This window comes from Cryptotermes secundus, unplaced genomic scaffold, assembly GCF_002891405.2.
Source record: "Cryptotermes secundus unplaced genomic scaffold, Csec_1.0 scaffold1928, whole genome shotgun sequence".
In the NCBI taxonomy this organism is placed as follows: Eukaryota; Metazoa; Arthropoda; class Insecta; order Blattodea; family Kalotermitidae; genus Cryptotermes; species Cryptotermes secundus.
In genome coordinates, this window is record NW_019740681.1 from 688949 (window position 1) to 703074 (window position 14126).

Sequence of the window (14126 nt, forward strand, 5' to 3'; positions counted from 1 at the left end):
TCTCTCTCTCTCTCTCTGTAAACTGCCGCTGCAAGAACGCATTTCCAATCCGATACGGCACCGAGTTAGTTCCCTGCGTGATGTTCCACTACAGTGTCCGCAAAAAATCAAGGCACTGACTGCAGTTTGATGACCACAAAACATTGCAATTAACAGAACTTTCGTTTAGAAAATTCCCTCACGTTAGATTTCTCATGAAAACTGCTAACACTCCTTTCACCTTCGCTAAGCACGCGGACATCACAGTACAAGAGGGTTTGTGTTTCTAGCCAGGATAGCTTAGTCAGTATGGTGACTGAGATATGGGCAGGATGAGCAAGGAATCGGAGTTCGATTCCCGGCAAACAGCCCCTGGGTGCACCCGTTGTCCTATTCAGTGACCACAGTGGGTAAAATAAATGGACCATCACCTTCATTTGGTGCAGAGCAAAACGAATGCGTGGATATATACCACCACTGCCTTCCCTACGTGCTCATGGGTTTAGGTAAGGAGAAAAGCAACTTCACCTTTTACAGATTTATACCTTCAAAGAAACCGATATGAAGCACCTGAGATGCTTAGGTGACAGCAGAAATTCATGTAGGTCTTTACATAAAGTGTCCGTTATTGCTATCCGATTTTAATCAGCATTAGAGTATTTGGCAAATACTAGACTAAACCCCAATATCAAATCTAATCGAAATTCGTTAAGTAGTTCTTGATTTTGCTACATGGCAGACATTAAGAATCTAGTACACAAATCTCTGCAACTTTTCGCTGAGAGCATGCCAAAAACCTGCTGGTTAAGGATATTCACGAAATAAGAATCTTAGAAAGAATGCTTAATTAAATAATAATTCAGACAATAGCGAGATGATCATAGTAATAATGGCTAAAACAGAACTCGACTCATTGTTCTAATATTCCTTGTTAAAATTTAATTGTCTAAATTATTCAATTTCTCTTCTCAGTACGAGAGACTTTCTACCTTCCACAGAGAACACAACCGATACCAGAACCGTCCAGCTCTGTGTCAGTGCCCCCACGTGGATTCGCTTACATCTCAGTCACAGAGATCCAGTCAATATGGTGACTAGGCTACGGCAGCACAGGCAAAGAAATGGGATTCGATTCTCGATAGGAGCGAAAATCTTCTCACATCCATCCTCAGCGTCCATATCCAGCCTCCTACGCAATGGATACCGTGGGCTCCTTCCCTGGTCGGGGCGTGATGCTGACCCCTCTAACTAATGCCGAGGTCAAGTATAATTGGATCTATATACAACCACACTTCCATACGTCTTCATGGAGTAATGCTTAGTTACGCACAGGGACAACTTTACCTTTTTATATATACGTAAATACAGTCCGTACCTCACAGGAAACATATTACGTCTCCGCTACAGAGACCAACCGGTTAATACTGTTTAAGGAAATAATCGCTGTTTATTGTGAGAACCATACGGAACACACAAATACAGAGTGTGAGCAGAATGCAGAGACTTTATATATAAGAATTCAGTCCATACCTCACAGGAAACACATTACGTCTCCGCTACAGAGACCAACCGGTTAATGCTGTTTGGGGAAACAGTCGCTGTTTATTGTGAGAACCATATGGAACACACAAATACACTGTGTGGGCAGAATGCAGTAACTTTATATATAAGAATTCAGTCCGTACCTCACAGGAAACACATTACGTCTCCGCTACAAAGACCAACCGGTTAATGCTGTTTACTGTGAGAATCATACGGAACACACAAATACACTGTGTGCTGATGCAGAGTTTTCGTGTGTTAAAAGAGGTGCTACATATATGTGCGTGCTTTTAAAAGCTAGGCAGTTCGTAACCATACCGATGCATGAGAATAAGTGAAGAATCACGAACTGACTTGTCCATAAGAAGACGGTACTCATGACTTCCAATCCACTGCCTTGGTTTACCAACTCCGGCTATCACTGCGGTCTGCTGTGTGTGTGTGTGTGTGTGTGTGAGGGAGAAAGAGGTCTGTTGGCTGGAGAAACCTGTTTCTTGTGCAAGGAAGCAATAACACGAGATGAGACCCCCACTTCATGATGACACAGGTGAATAACATGGCACAGTGTTTGGAATCCTATTTCTGCCCCGCGTAACATTACTCAACTTCTGGCCCTCCTGGTGCGTGCTGCAGGGGTGTACCGAATGTTATCTCTGGGTTCACGCCTTCTTAACCCCTGAACACCGAGCCGGTTGGCGCAGCGGTAACGCTCTGAACTCGAATTCTGAGGGCGCTTGGTTCGAATATCGGCCGAGATACTGGTTACTCTGAGGTTCGTCGTGGCTTTCCTCAGTCCCCAAGGATAATACCGGCGGAACACTATGCGCGCAGACCATGACCGCTACATACAAAGCGAGTGTCGGGGACAACTTCAGTACCCGCATCACGAGAGAAACTGGAATCCCTGTTATTCTTTATGCAGCGACTAAATTACGGGCATCACCACAGAAACGCGTGTTGCAATGTAGTCTTATACTAAGTGAAACATTGCATTCCATTCCCGATGAGGTCACTGGATTTTTCATTCGACCTAATCCTTCCAGCCGCATTATGGCCCTGGGGGTCGACTCAGCCTCTAACAGAAATGAGTACTAAGAATTTTCCTGGTGGGTAATGGGCGGCCGGCGCGTAAGGCTGACAATCTTATCATCTGCGAGCCAACTGTCCAGAAAACGTGGGAGCCTCGACGTGTCACAACCCTATGGGCCTCCACGGCCTGTTACAGGGATACTGGTACAACGAAGGGCTGCAGTATTCACTAGCCACTATACGGTATGAGCTACTCAAAGTTTCGTTAAACAAAGCAAACCTCGAGACTTACACGGAAAAGGGTGGAGACTTCAGTTGCTTTACGCCGGGGGATAAGTCCCCGGTGGGTGGGCCCCAGAGCCGGTCTGGACGCAACGAGGAAGAGAGAAGTAACAGATATACTGTCACTGTAAGGCCTCTTACACACGGCGCCACCACGACTTTTGGTGGCGCTTTTCCTGGCAGCGAGAATATTTCTTCTCGCCACCAAATACGCCACTAGTCATGGATCAGTCTCAAAATGGAGTTGGAAGAGGCAGGCGCTTTAATCTTGTGGTTCTCCCGTTTGCGTAAACGCCGTAATAAAACGGAGATTTTGGGTACACTCAATGTTAAAAGACCGATCAAGGAAAGGTATTTTCTACACATTGTACAGTGACCTTCCGACAGAATCCCGACAAATGTTTCATTTTTGCGCACATGAGCATCGCATCTTTTGATGAGCTGCTACAGTGTATGAAAGAAAAACTGACTGGTGTGGACACCAATATGAGAGACAGCATACCACCGGAAGAAAAGCACATGGTCACATAGAGGTAAGAAAGCATTTGACCTTCTTATAGGTTAATTTTAATTAGCTTTATTTGTTGATTGAAACTAATAGAGCCTTAGAAATACAAAATTTAAAAAGAACATGTTTTTTGCATTGATATTTTTAGTCCTGGAAAAGATTATCAATTTCAGAGTCACAGCTGTATTTGGGTTCCGGGAGAAGTAATTGACTCACTCATAAAAATGTCCACAAGTTCCTCCGAACTCCTCCTCTTCTTCTTCTTCTTCTTCTTCTTCTTCTTCTTCTTCTTCTTCTTCAAATCTCTGTTTGAATATGCCTCAGTGGTCATATCCCAAAGCGCAATCCTTGAATGAACTTCAACTATGAACCTTTCGGTGTCACAGTTCGATAGCTCCGCTTCGGCACTCATTTTAGCGCTGAGTGTGAAGGCACACTGCAGAAACGTCTGGCCGCACTCACAGTCGCGTCTCGTGTGAACACCTTCATATAATACAATGGGCTGAGGTGGTGGCGCTGCCAAGCTGGTGGCTCGAAAAATCGCGTCCTTCCGCCACCGGCTTGGCAGCGCTTCCAGAGACGCCAGCCATAGCCACCACGTGTGAAAAGTTTCATTTAAAGTTACTTGGTGGCGCGACCGTGGTGGCGTAGTGTGTAAGAGGCTTAACGTGAACATAGCAAACATTTGTTTTCAAAATATCAAACTCTGTCTTCATGAGGCATCAGGTACAAGTCAATCACAGAGCGGCCATTACACAGTGACCCGCATCTCAAATTCTCCTTGGAGATTACCTCGAAAATCTGAAGTAAGGGACATGGCATATGGCTCCACCTTCCTGCTGGAGAATCGGGACGTCACGGCCGCTCCCTTCCAAATCCCTTACCCGCACTACAACACGCCCAGTGCAGTTAGGAACACAAACTGCGCCACTACAAACATTTCTGGCGGGAAGAAGCTCGTGGTTGGGAGATCGCAACGTGGAAGCAGATGTGAGTTGGATTCGTCTGGCTCAGGATATGGTATCGTCCACACGGTAAGGAGTCTTCGGGTTCCATAAAAGGCCTGGAATTTCAAGACTATCTATGCGACTATTAGCTTCAGAAGGACTCTGTTCCATGCAGGGAGTTAAGTTCAACCCAACCAGCCAAGCGACTAACCAACTCTCAAATCTTTGCACAAACCCACTTGAAACATCCCTCTCTGACATGCAACTCGGGTGTTCATCGTCACCACAAAACCGCACCGAGGCAGTTTATCTCATCCTAATTACGTCATGACATTATTGCGACATCTCTTTCTTGTCTATATGCCGGGGGGGGCATGTGCTTGGCTCCCCCGCCAGCCCCCATGACTGCACCTCAAGAAAACACACAGACTCAGTGAGAAGTACGGAGCCAGTCGTGCCACGTGACACCTCAGAGCCTTGCCAGCTTGGCCTTATCTGCTGGACAGCACTGGAGGCTTCTGCCTAATGGCCTAGGTAAACCAGCCCTAGAGAAAATTATCTGTACCAACATTCGTGTGAAGAAAATGGTTGCACGACTGAAGAGCACAGGGAGGCACAGGAGACAGATGTGGAGGGGGTATAACAAACAAACGAACAAACAAACCTTATGGAGAAGGATCATTCTTCAGAAGCTGATAGTTCTCAGATACTACAGACGTAACCCGAAGGTTCATCACCGTGTTCACAACAGCCCTAACCGGATGCAGTACGTCCCCACGCACCCCTTGCGCTGCCTCTTCCTCTCTGTGATTTTCTCTCTCCTAGACACACAAGCACTACGGCCTGCCCTGGCGTCCCTACATTACTCTCCGGCCCTTGTCTACAATGGTTCACAAAACCTGCTAACGTGAATTAAACCTTCCCTCGGAAACCCAGGCTAATGAGCACTGCTCAGGCCCTAGATAACTTCCACACTCAAAAGTAACGTAACCGCCGTTTGCTTCGTGTGTTCCCCGATTTTCTCTGCCTTCTTCAGGTTCCACCGTCGTGACAGCTCAGTCAGTTACCAAAAGGGGGCCACTTCTCTCCTCCCGGGGATAAAGCGGCCGGAGTGTAAAAGCTTAGCACTTATTTCCATCTGCTAGCGAGGCTCCGACGCTGCGAAGGCGACAACGTTACATTTCTGGGCACATCTGTGGGCGCCAAGCTGTATACAGAATGCTTTATCCTTGAAGGCACAGTATTTAAACAAGAGCGCACAAGGCAAGCAGAAGATGCTGCTGCCTTGTGTTGTACGCAACACTCCTCAGCCACTCCCCGGGCTACGGGGCAACTGCCAGACAACATAGCGTCGGATAGATCAGAAAGGACCTAAACAAGGCACTATCCCGCATTTCCTTGGAAGGACTCAGAAAAATCGCGAAACGCCTGTCAGCATAGCCTGTGCCCTGTCCAAAATTAGAAACAAACACATACCGAATAAGGTCTATATTTACAGTGTTTCTGCTACGTGAGCCCTACGAAGAACGTGATAGTCGTTCACCCATCCATGAACTTTCCCTGCGTTTATGTAACCCCGAACGTTCATGACAGTGTTCACAAGAGCCCGCCAGTTGACACTATTCTGAGTTAGTTAATCAATCCGCACTCTCCCCTGTATTTCTTTATACGAATTTTAATATTGTTGAAAGAAGCCCCTTCAGGTCCGGGGACGCTTTTCTCGCTTTCAAGTTTCAGGGTTTACCGCCAAGCCCCTCGAGGATCACAGGCAGATATTTCTTTTTTGCAACTGAACCCCTGCGGTCCTTATGCAACATCCTGCCTCTTATGTATACGCGTGGTCTCGTCAAGTGTACGTATCACACGTGTGTGCATTACACACAAGTCCTCTGTCAGTCCAGGCTTTGCAAAGCAGATCATGCTACAACGGCAGCCAAGTCACTTGAACGGTCGTAAGCTTGACCGCCGCGAAGTTCAAGCAAAGTCAAAGTCACATTAAGACTGGCGGTCAGTCTGTCTGTCTGTCTTGGTGTCGATTTTTTCTTTTTATTTTTTCCTTATATGAAAGTTACTGTCCTGTTCATTTGGGGCGCCTTCTCTGACGAGAGGTCGGGTCTGTCATTTGTCAGTCATAGTCCGTATTAGTAAGTCCACTGTCAGTATTTACATATATTTACAAATTTAATCTTAATTCCTGTTTCTATGTACAATATATACAGGGCCTCTGTCAATCCAGGCTCAGTACAGCAGATTTTGTCCTATTTCTAGTAGTAGCCTAGTCACTTGGACGGTCGTATGCCTGCCCGCCGCCAAGTTTAAGCCTCTTCTACTTTATGTGTCGGGCTTCGCCTTGTCCGATGTTGCGAACATTCTCATTATCATGATTTTGTATGACTTCTGCTTGTTTCCTGCATAATTTTGTTATACAGTCATATACGTACGGGATTTTAAATGACATGTGCAATCGCGGACCGGTGTGCGCCTTGGAAAATTGCCAATGGTGTGGAGAACCTTGTTTTGCAGGCGCTGCAATTTCATTAGATGAGTGTCTGCCGCAAATTACCAGGCGGGACTAGCAGAAGTCATTACGGATCTAAGCCTTTTACTAGTCCTCGTTATATAGCCCCGGCACGGACCGCATAGAAAACGTCTTAAATTATTCCGTGTTCTCTCGTTGCCGGGGAAACGTGTTCACAGAGCTGTTCCCTAGCAACCGCTGTTAGTCGCTTGTTTACATAGCTGTTACTTGGAAATGGGTCTACACGTCACGATACATTTGACTACGAACGGAATGACGAAACCGCCATGCACACGATAGAGAAGTTTAAAGCAATTTCTTTTACTTTGTACTTGACGTCACAGTTAACTCGTTATAAGAACGACATAAGAACACCTTGTTCAGAGCTCCCGGATTTCAAAACTGCTGGAAAACACTAAAGAAATCTTCAGATAGGGCCAGACGATGGAAATGACAATGTTTTTTTAAGTTGACTCTCTTAACGACGGAGGGGCACGAGGTAGCGTAGTTGCGGCACCTTCCCGCTACAAGCCGGAAGGTCGCAGGTTCGATTACCAATGAGTTCCAAGTTTCTCTAAATACTATATATGAACCCAGTTCGTACCTCACAGGAAACACATTACGTCTCCGCTACAGAGACCAGCCGGTTAATGCTGTTTTGGGGAAATAATCGCTGGTTACTGTGAGAACCATACGGAACACATAAATACACCGTGTGAGCAGAATGCAAAGTCCTTCAATGTTGAAGGAAGTGGTACACATAGTTACCGCTTTGTTTTCAGAAGTTAACAGGTAGTTTGAGCTAGCGGCCATACATTTCATTTGTTTGCCGGGTCCCGTCTCCTCACGACAAGCGGGAGCCACTTCTTACAACAATCAGATGAGCCTCTGTACACTGTCATGTGACGTCATCAGTGTCAACAGACAAGCAAATAACTGAATCGTGACGTTCTTTATTTCTTTATCCTTGAACTGCGCGTTAGAAAAGGACCTCATGCTGTAGCGTTCCTTTTCTCAGTAAAACCCCATGTGAACAGGGAGCCACTGCGAAGATAATTCCATATTGTTGAGGAATTATACAGAGGCAGAAGTACCCGTTCTTCGCCCGGGGCATGGCCGTTTTCCCTGTCAATATCGCAGTAGACAGCAGCTGATATTTCAAAGAAAGAAACACATCTGGATTAAGAAATTACAGTCTACTCATGTAATTTGATACGAAGATTGAGAATGGGCATTCCAGTCTCCGGCAACATTCGCAGATCGCTTCAACAGCCGTGGCTACCGTACATATTGGCAAAAGTACGAAGTACATTTCAAAATACTGTAGAGTGTAGAGCCGTCTCTACGCAACGGTTCGGTAAACACGTCCCCGCAACGACTGATACGCATGCAACAACAGAGGTACTGCTGGAAACGGTGTTTTATATTCGGTCCGTGCAAAGGGGTTATAAGAACGAAGACTGAAGCAAGAACACACCCCTGTGTGGAGGCGGGGTCGAATCCCTCCACCGTGACCCTGTGAGACGTAGGAGGCCACGAAAAGGGAAGTCTCAAATTTGAGACAGTAAAATACGGTCGAGAGTTCCAAGGGACTCAGACCCGAGAAAGACTGCACTGGCAAGAGCCAGCATCATATACAAAAGGCAGACCCGTCCTCTCGTCAGAGAGGGCGCCCCACAAAAACAAGACCGCAAATGCCAAACAGTAATAAATATCTGGTCTTGAGCCCCAGACTTACAGACTGACTAACTGACTGACCGTCAGTCGCAATGTGAATTGGTCTTGGACAAGAACACCGTGACCCTACGAGTTGCAAGAGGCCACGAAAAGGGAAGTCTCAAATTTGAGAGAGTAAAATGTGGTTGCAAGTCCCAAGGGACTCGGACCGAAGAAAGACTGCACTGACAAGCACCAGCAGCATATACAAAAGACAGACCCGTCCTCTCGTCAGAAAGGGCGCCCCACAGAAACAAGACCGTAACTGTCAAACAGTAATAACTATCTGGTCATGAGCCCCAGATGGGGCTTGACACCAAGACTTACTGACTGACTGACCGTCAATCGCAATGTGACTGACTCTGACTTTGAAAAACAGGCAGTTGGAAGGGAGCCGCCGTTTAGAGAGGACTTGAGCAAGGAAACAACGGAATAAACATTGTTAGACGCCGTTACCAGGTAACTACTAGAGAAAAGACTTAGCACGTGCTGTCATGATCTGTAAAGTATGGAGATCAGCAATGGCGCTTTAAGTGTAGCCATGAATCCTGAGTTAAAGTGGTCAATAAATTCAATACCCAACCCAAAACTCTGTCTAAAGTCACACAAGACTTACGTTTCACATGACAGAACATGTTTCATAACAAGAAATTAGTCTAAGGGACTTACCTAGAGAGTAAGTGTACCACTATCAAATCGTGGAGCCGAGTGGTTCTGGTTGCCAACTTCCTACGTCAGTTTCTGTTGGAGCGAACCCTCAAACCTGTTTCAGATGGAATGGCCGCGTCAACACAGAGGTGACGCATTCAGGGAGTGCTTGGTTCGACGTTCAACAGGCTATCCTGGTGTATTTTGCGGACTGGCTCAGAGGTAGAGTGGCTGTCACTCCTGCCTAGCATTTGAAGGTTTCGGGTTCGAATCTCAACACCGGTACTGCCTAACCTTGCTGAGTTTTACTCAGTCCTCCAGTAAAATTCTGCGATAATACCTCAAACTAGGCGAAGAGCGCTTCCCTTCACATCCACACGATCGACGCTACAGGCTTATAGCATGCACGGGCAAGAGTAGTTAAATGAACTTGTGGAATCATACATTAAAATAGGCTAGGGCCACTTCCTCAAACATTCGTCTTTATCCGTCGATCTTAATGCTTGGTGCTATTCAACGAGTTGTCTGAACGTCGTTAAATAAACCTTGAAATAGATCACGACCATTTCCTCTCACGTTCGTCCTTATCCGACAGGTACAGCCACATAACCTCAGCAGCTGATGCTGTGCTCACCTGACCACGTTAAGGCCGCACTTGTCGGCGCGGCGCGACTGACCTTGCGAGCCGTTGCAACAAGTTAGCAGCGCCCGCACCTGCGACTTCCTGCCACCAGACGCAACAGTTTCAGAACTCACATGTTACATCACACGGTCGCGAGCAGGGTGACCGGATCAGACCACGGCGCAGGTGCAAAGCTACGAGGGAGTCAGTAAACAGGTCACAGACAGATGTAAAACAGCTGTAATGGATGTAACAGGCCTTCTATGTGCATCACTAGGTAGCAGCACAGTCAAGCTTCATGACAGTCTAGGTAGCAGACGCGCATGCGAATGTTCAGAGGCTGGTTTTAGTAGTCAAAATGGCGGCCGTGCCTGAGATTTGTACTACCGAAAATGAGCGTTCTTTTGCGCAATTTTGTGGGCAAAATGACTAAATGTGAAATATATTAATGAAGAAATGTTTTCTGTTTGTGGGGGGGGGGAGAAGTGTTCGTCGTGTAAAGCGGTTCACAACTAGGTCGAGAAATTCTCTCAATTATGTTCGAAAGTCTCAGTTGATGCTCCACCATGTGCGCAAGGGGCTAAGACAACAATCAAAAGACTTCTATGCTGCGGGTTTCGACGAACTGGTAAAGCGACGGGACAAGTGTAGCAATGTTGGTGGAGTATATGTCGAGAAATATATTTTTTCCTACCAGGAATATCACGTTTTACGTCTTATATCCATTTGTGACCAGTTTACTGACTCTCCCTCGTATGTGCTTCGTTTCGTTAGACACTGTGTACAATGGCAGGATTTTGTAGGGATGGTGATGAGCCACCGGGCAATACAACACGCGCCGCTTGGCGCCTGCCCACTGAAAGGCGAGAGATGAAGCCCCCAACGTAAGGACTGATGTTGTGATAATGTGCTGCGTGATCAGGGCTGCGCTCACGGAGGGCAAGAGTAATCCTCTGGCCCTGTATTCGAGAGATGCTCGGTTCGAATGTCAGCCGAGTCACCGGCTATCGTGAATCTTCGGTGATTTTCCTGTTCCTCTAGCAAAATGACACGCAGTACCCTGTTAGGTCGCAACAGTTTCTTCCCAGACCCTTCCAAATTCATCATTAATCAGTTCTCTTCCTTCCACTCGACGCTACACAGACCAGACGCCGACAGCGATGCAAATTCCTCCTCCCCCCCCTCAAGCACACAAGATACGAAATTCGATTTTAATTTGACTCAGGATAATATCCAGTGGACGGCAAATGCGGCAATGGATATACTGGTTCGCGGGAAATTTATGGGGTAGCTGAGCAACTGTTAGCTTCAGTTTAGCTTACGAGTTCTTTGACACTCATTACATTACAAGGGGTTCTTAAATTTTTGATACCCGAAACCCCTAGAATAACACACAAATTTACTGGAGCCCCCATCTCTGCCGGTCAGTGAGAAGCGCAGCTCCGCACACTGTTGCAGGTCCCTACCAGACTGTACGGTGACAGCAAGAACATAAATTGTAGCTTTACAGCCACTCTTCCGAAAGCGCCAACGTGAAAACTTACTGACTTGAAGCAGGTCATATTTTAACAAGCGGCTCCCTGCCTTCTGGGATATAACGCCTCCATGTTTAGGGTCGAAGAATAAGCCAATCAAGAAACCAGTAGAAAGAAGAGTTCATACTGAGAACTTGGCGCCCCCTGGGGGCCGAATTGTAAGATGAACTGTGAATAATGAATTGGAAAGGAGTGGAAAGGAGGCGCTGGTGGCCAAGCAGAGGCATTATCCTGGCATCTGCTTGGAGGAAGTGAAAAAAAAAAAAAAAAAAAACACGAAGGACCTCGTTCAGAACGGCCGAGAATCGAACCGGGCATGAACCGAATGCAAGTCCAGACAACGTCACCAAGCCGCTCGCTTAACGAGATTTTAGTTTCTCCATTCCTCGAGCACCCGGTCGGCACTCTGCTCCGCTGGCTGAGGTGAGGCAGTGCCTGCAGGCTTAGTCCCGGAGAGCAGGCCGGCAAGCCCCCACACCTGCGCAAACAGTTCGGGGAAAGGCCATGTTCGGCGCCCGCCCGCGCGAGTGTTTGTGCAAGCGAACGGACTCCGCCACAGGGCAGCGAGCACACTTCGCATTGTCCGTCTGTAGCTGCTTACGGCAGACACGGGCAATTAAATCTTATTTTGGGGCCGCTTGGATATAATTTTTCGAAGTAATGTGGGGCCCTATCATCGCTAGAAACACTGTGTAGCTAATTCCTTGGAACAGTTACCAGTCGCTCAGCTAGTCAAGAATTCCCCACATTTTATGGAACCTGGAGATTCATTACAAAGTTCAGAACAGCCCGCCACTGGAGCCAGGCGTCCACGTCACGCACTCTCGTCTCGTGTGTTTCAGGGCACAGTGAACTGGACGGTCGTGAGTTCTAACCCCGATACGAGGGCCCTAACTTCTTTCCGCCACAACTCTAATTCAGTGTCCACGTGCGAACCTAAGACAGCCTGGGCTATCTTCTTCAGAGGATCGGAATACGTGGAGCTTTCCCTCCTTGCCATCACGGGAACTCTGCCCTTTTATGGGCCCTGTAGTTGCTGCTGCAGGTCTGCCCATGGGCTTGCTGACAAGTTGGTCAACACAGCACTTGCCATTACGGAACCTGAACATTTACCTACGCACTTACAGGAGCCATTTTAATCCACTTCAGAACCAATTCCTCTAACATACGTCTCAACATTATTCTCCCCTTCCTCACACCTTAACCCTTCGAGGCACGAAGTTCGTCTAAACAGCAACTACATATCCAGTTTCCACCTCACAGACAACATCGTGTCTGTATTTCAAAGGCCAGCCGGTTACTGCTGTTTGGGGAAATCTCTTTATACGAAACATACACTGTGTGAGAATATTGCAGAGTTCTTTTTAAGATAATCAGGTGGTATATATAGTTAGCGCTCAGCTCTATGGGTTAATCCCGATAAAACATGAATGATGTATATTTTCGACTTCAGCGTTTACCATAAAAATGTCTGTGGACTACGGCACTTCAGAAGCGCCCACGATACTGAGATTCATTCAAGATGGTTGCTGCAAAGTCAGTGCATAAGCATTCTATGAGCCATGCAATAGCTTGAAAAGAGAATGCGCTACGTCAGGACTTGACACATTGTGGGCGGTCGGGTCACCTATAAATTACATGACGCCTCTCTTCACGGCAAATTCGCGACGAATTCGTTTCGCCACGTCGATTTTATCTGTCTGCGTGCAACAACTGGAGAACGGCCTAACAGATTTTGATGGAATTTCACAATGGGGAAGTTGCATTCGAAATTTAACACATTCCTATTCTGGTTACAATCGGACAAATAAACATTTTACATGAAGGCCTTACATGCGTTTCTGCTAACACCTCGATCGAGACTCGCGAAACATGTTTCGAAGAAAAACTGCGAGGGGGAAAAAGTCAACATTGTTTTACAAGACATACGTTTTTTTTGAGCCCTTAAGTTTTCTAGATCATTAAACAAAATATGGCGAATAAGCCTCAATTTTTCATGGTCCGAGTACATACCGTAACTTGTTTCACTCCTCTGTCGGCAGTGAACAAGGGCACCCCCCAGCAGTTGGGATCCATTTTGCGCCTAAGTTGTATAACCTCTTCCGACCGTTGCGCCCGGTTTGTCAAGGCCTGCATTACCCACCCATACATTAAATTACAGATGCAGCATATCACTTACCTCACGCACTCGGTCCTGAAAACAAGCGCTGTTAATTCACGTATGTCATCGGCCAGTGCAAACAGAAGCTACTGGAGCACAATATCTTTGTCTCTCAACTTGGGACACTTTTCAACCACAATGCAACATTACGGCAGAATAATATTCTCACATTCACGACATCACGCTTTGGTAACACTGCATTACAAGTTTATCTAGAAAACATATAACACGTGTATCAACCATTCCTCAACATCAGCCTTAACCTTAAACACACTGAAGCAAACAGCCGACTAAACATAGCTTTTGCCGCTGTAGCCCCTTTCAGGTCTGTGGGTGCAACGCATGCGCAATCTGGTCTGACGAATAGTGGCGCTATCGTACTAGAAATTGATATACTAAATCCCGTGAGGAGCAGGAGGAGGAGGAGAAGAAGAAGAAATGTGGCGCTCCAAGTTTCGAACGACGAGTTTTAACAAACATTACGTGATACTGACAGAAGTAATTGACAAGCTATTTATTGTAAATTACCTTTATCGATGTGAGCTATCGACAAAAAGAACTGGACTGGTAAAACACGACACGTCAATATCAGTTTCGTGACTAAGAGAAACAATATACAAAGTTCTTGTCCGTATTGTG

At 46.6% G+C, this 14126-nt stretch overlaps 1 protein-coding gene across 2 annotated transcripts in view; it reads right to left on the bottom strand.

The window, feature by feature from the left end:
* Positions 1 to 13833, bottom strand: part of LOC111872595 (probable serine/threonine-protein kinase dyrk2) — a 94292-nt gene extending 80459 nt beyond the window's left edge. Inside the window, exon 1 of one of the 2 annotated variants that reach the window (XM_023866662.2) lies at positions 13506 to 13833. The gene's annotated coding sequence lies outside the window, so the exon portion shown is untranslated. The remainder of the gene's footprint in view (positions 1 to 13505) is intronic. The other variant, XM_023866661.2, reaches the window with a different exon arrangement.
* Between the last annotated feature and the right edge of the window lie 293 nt (positions 13834 to 14126).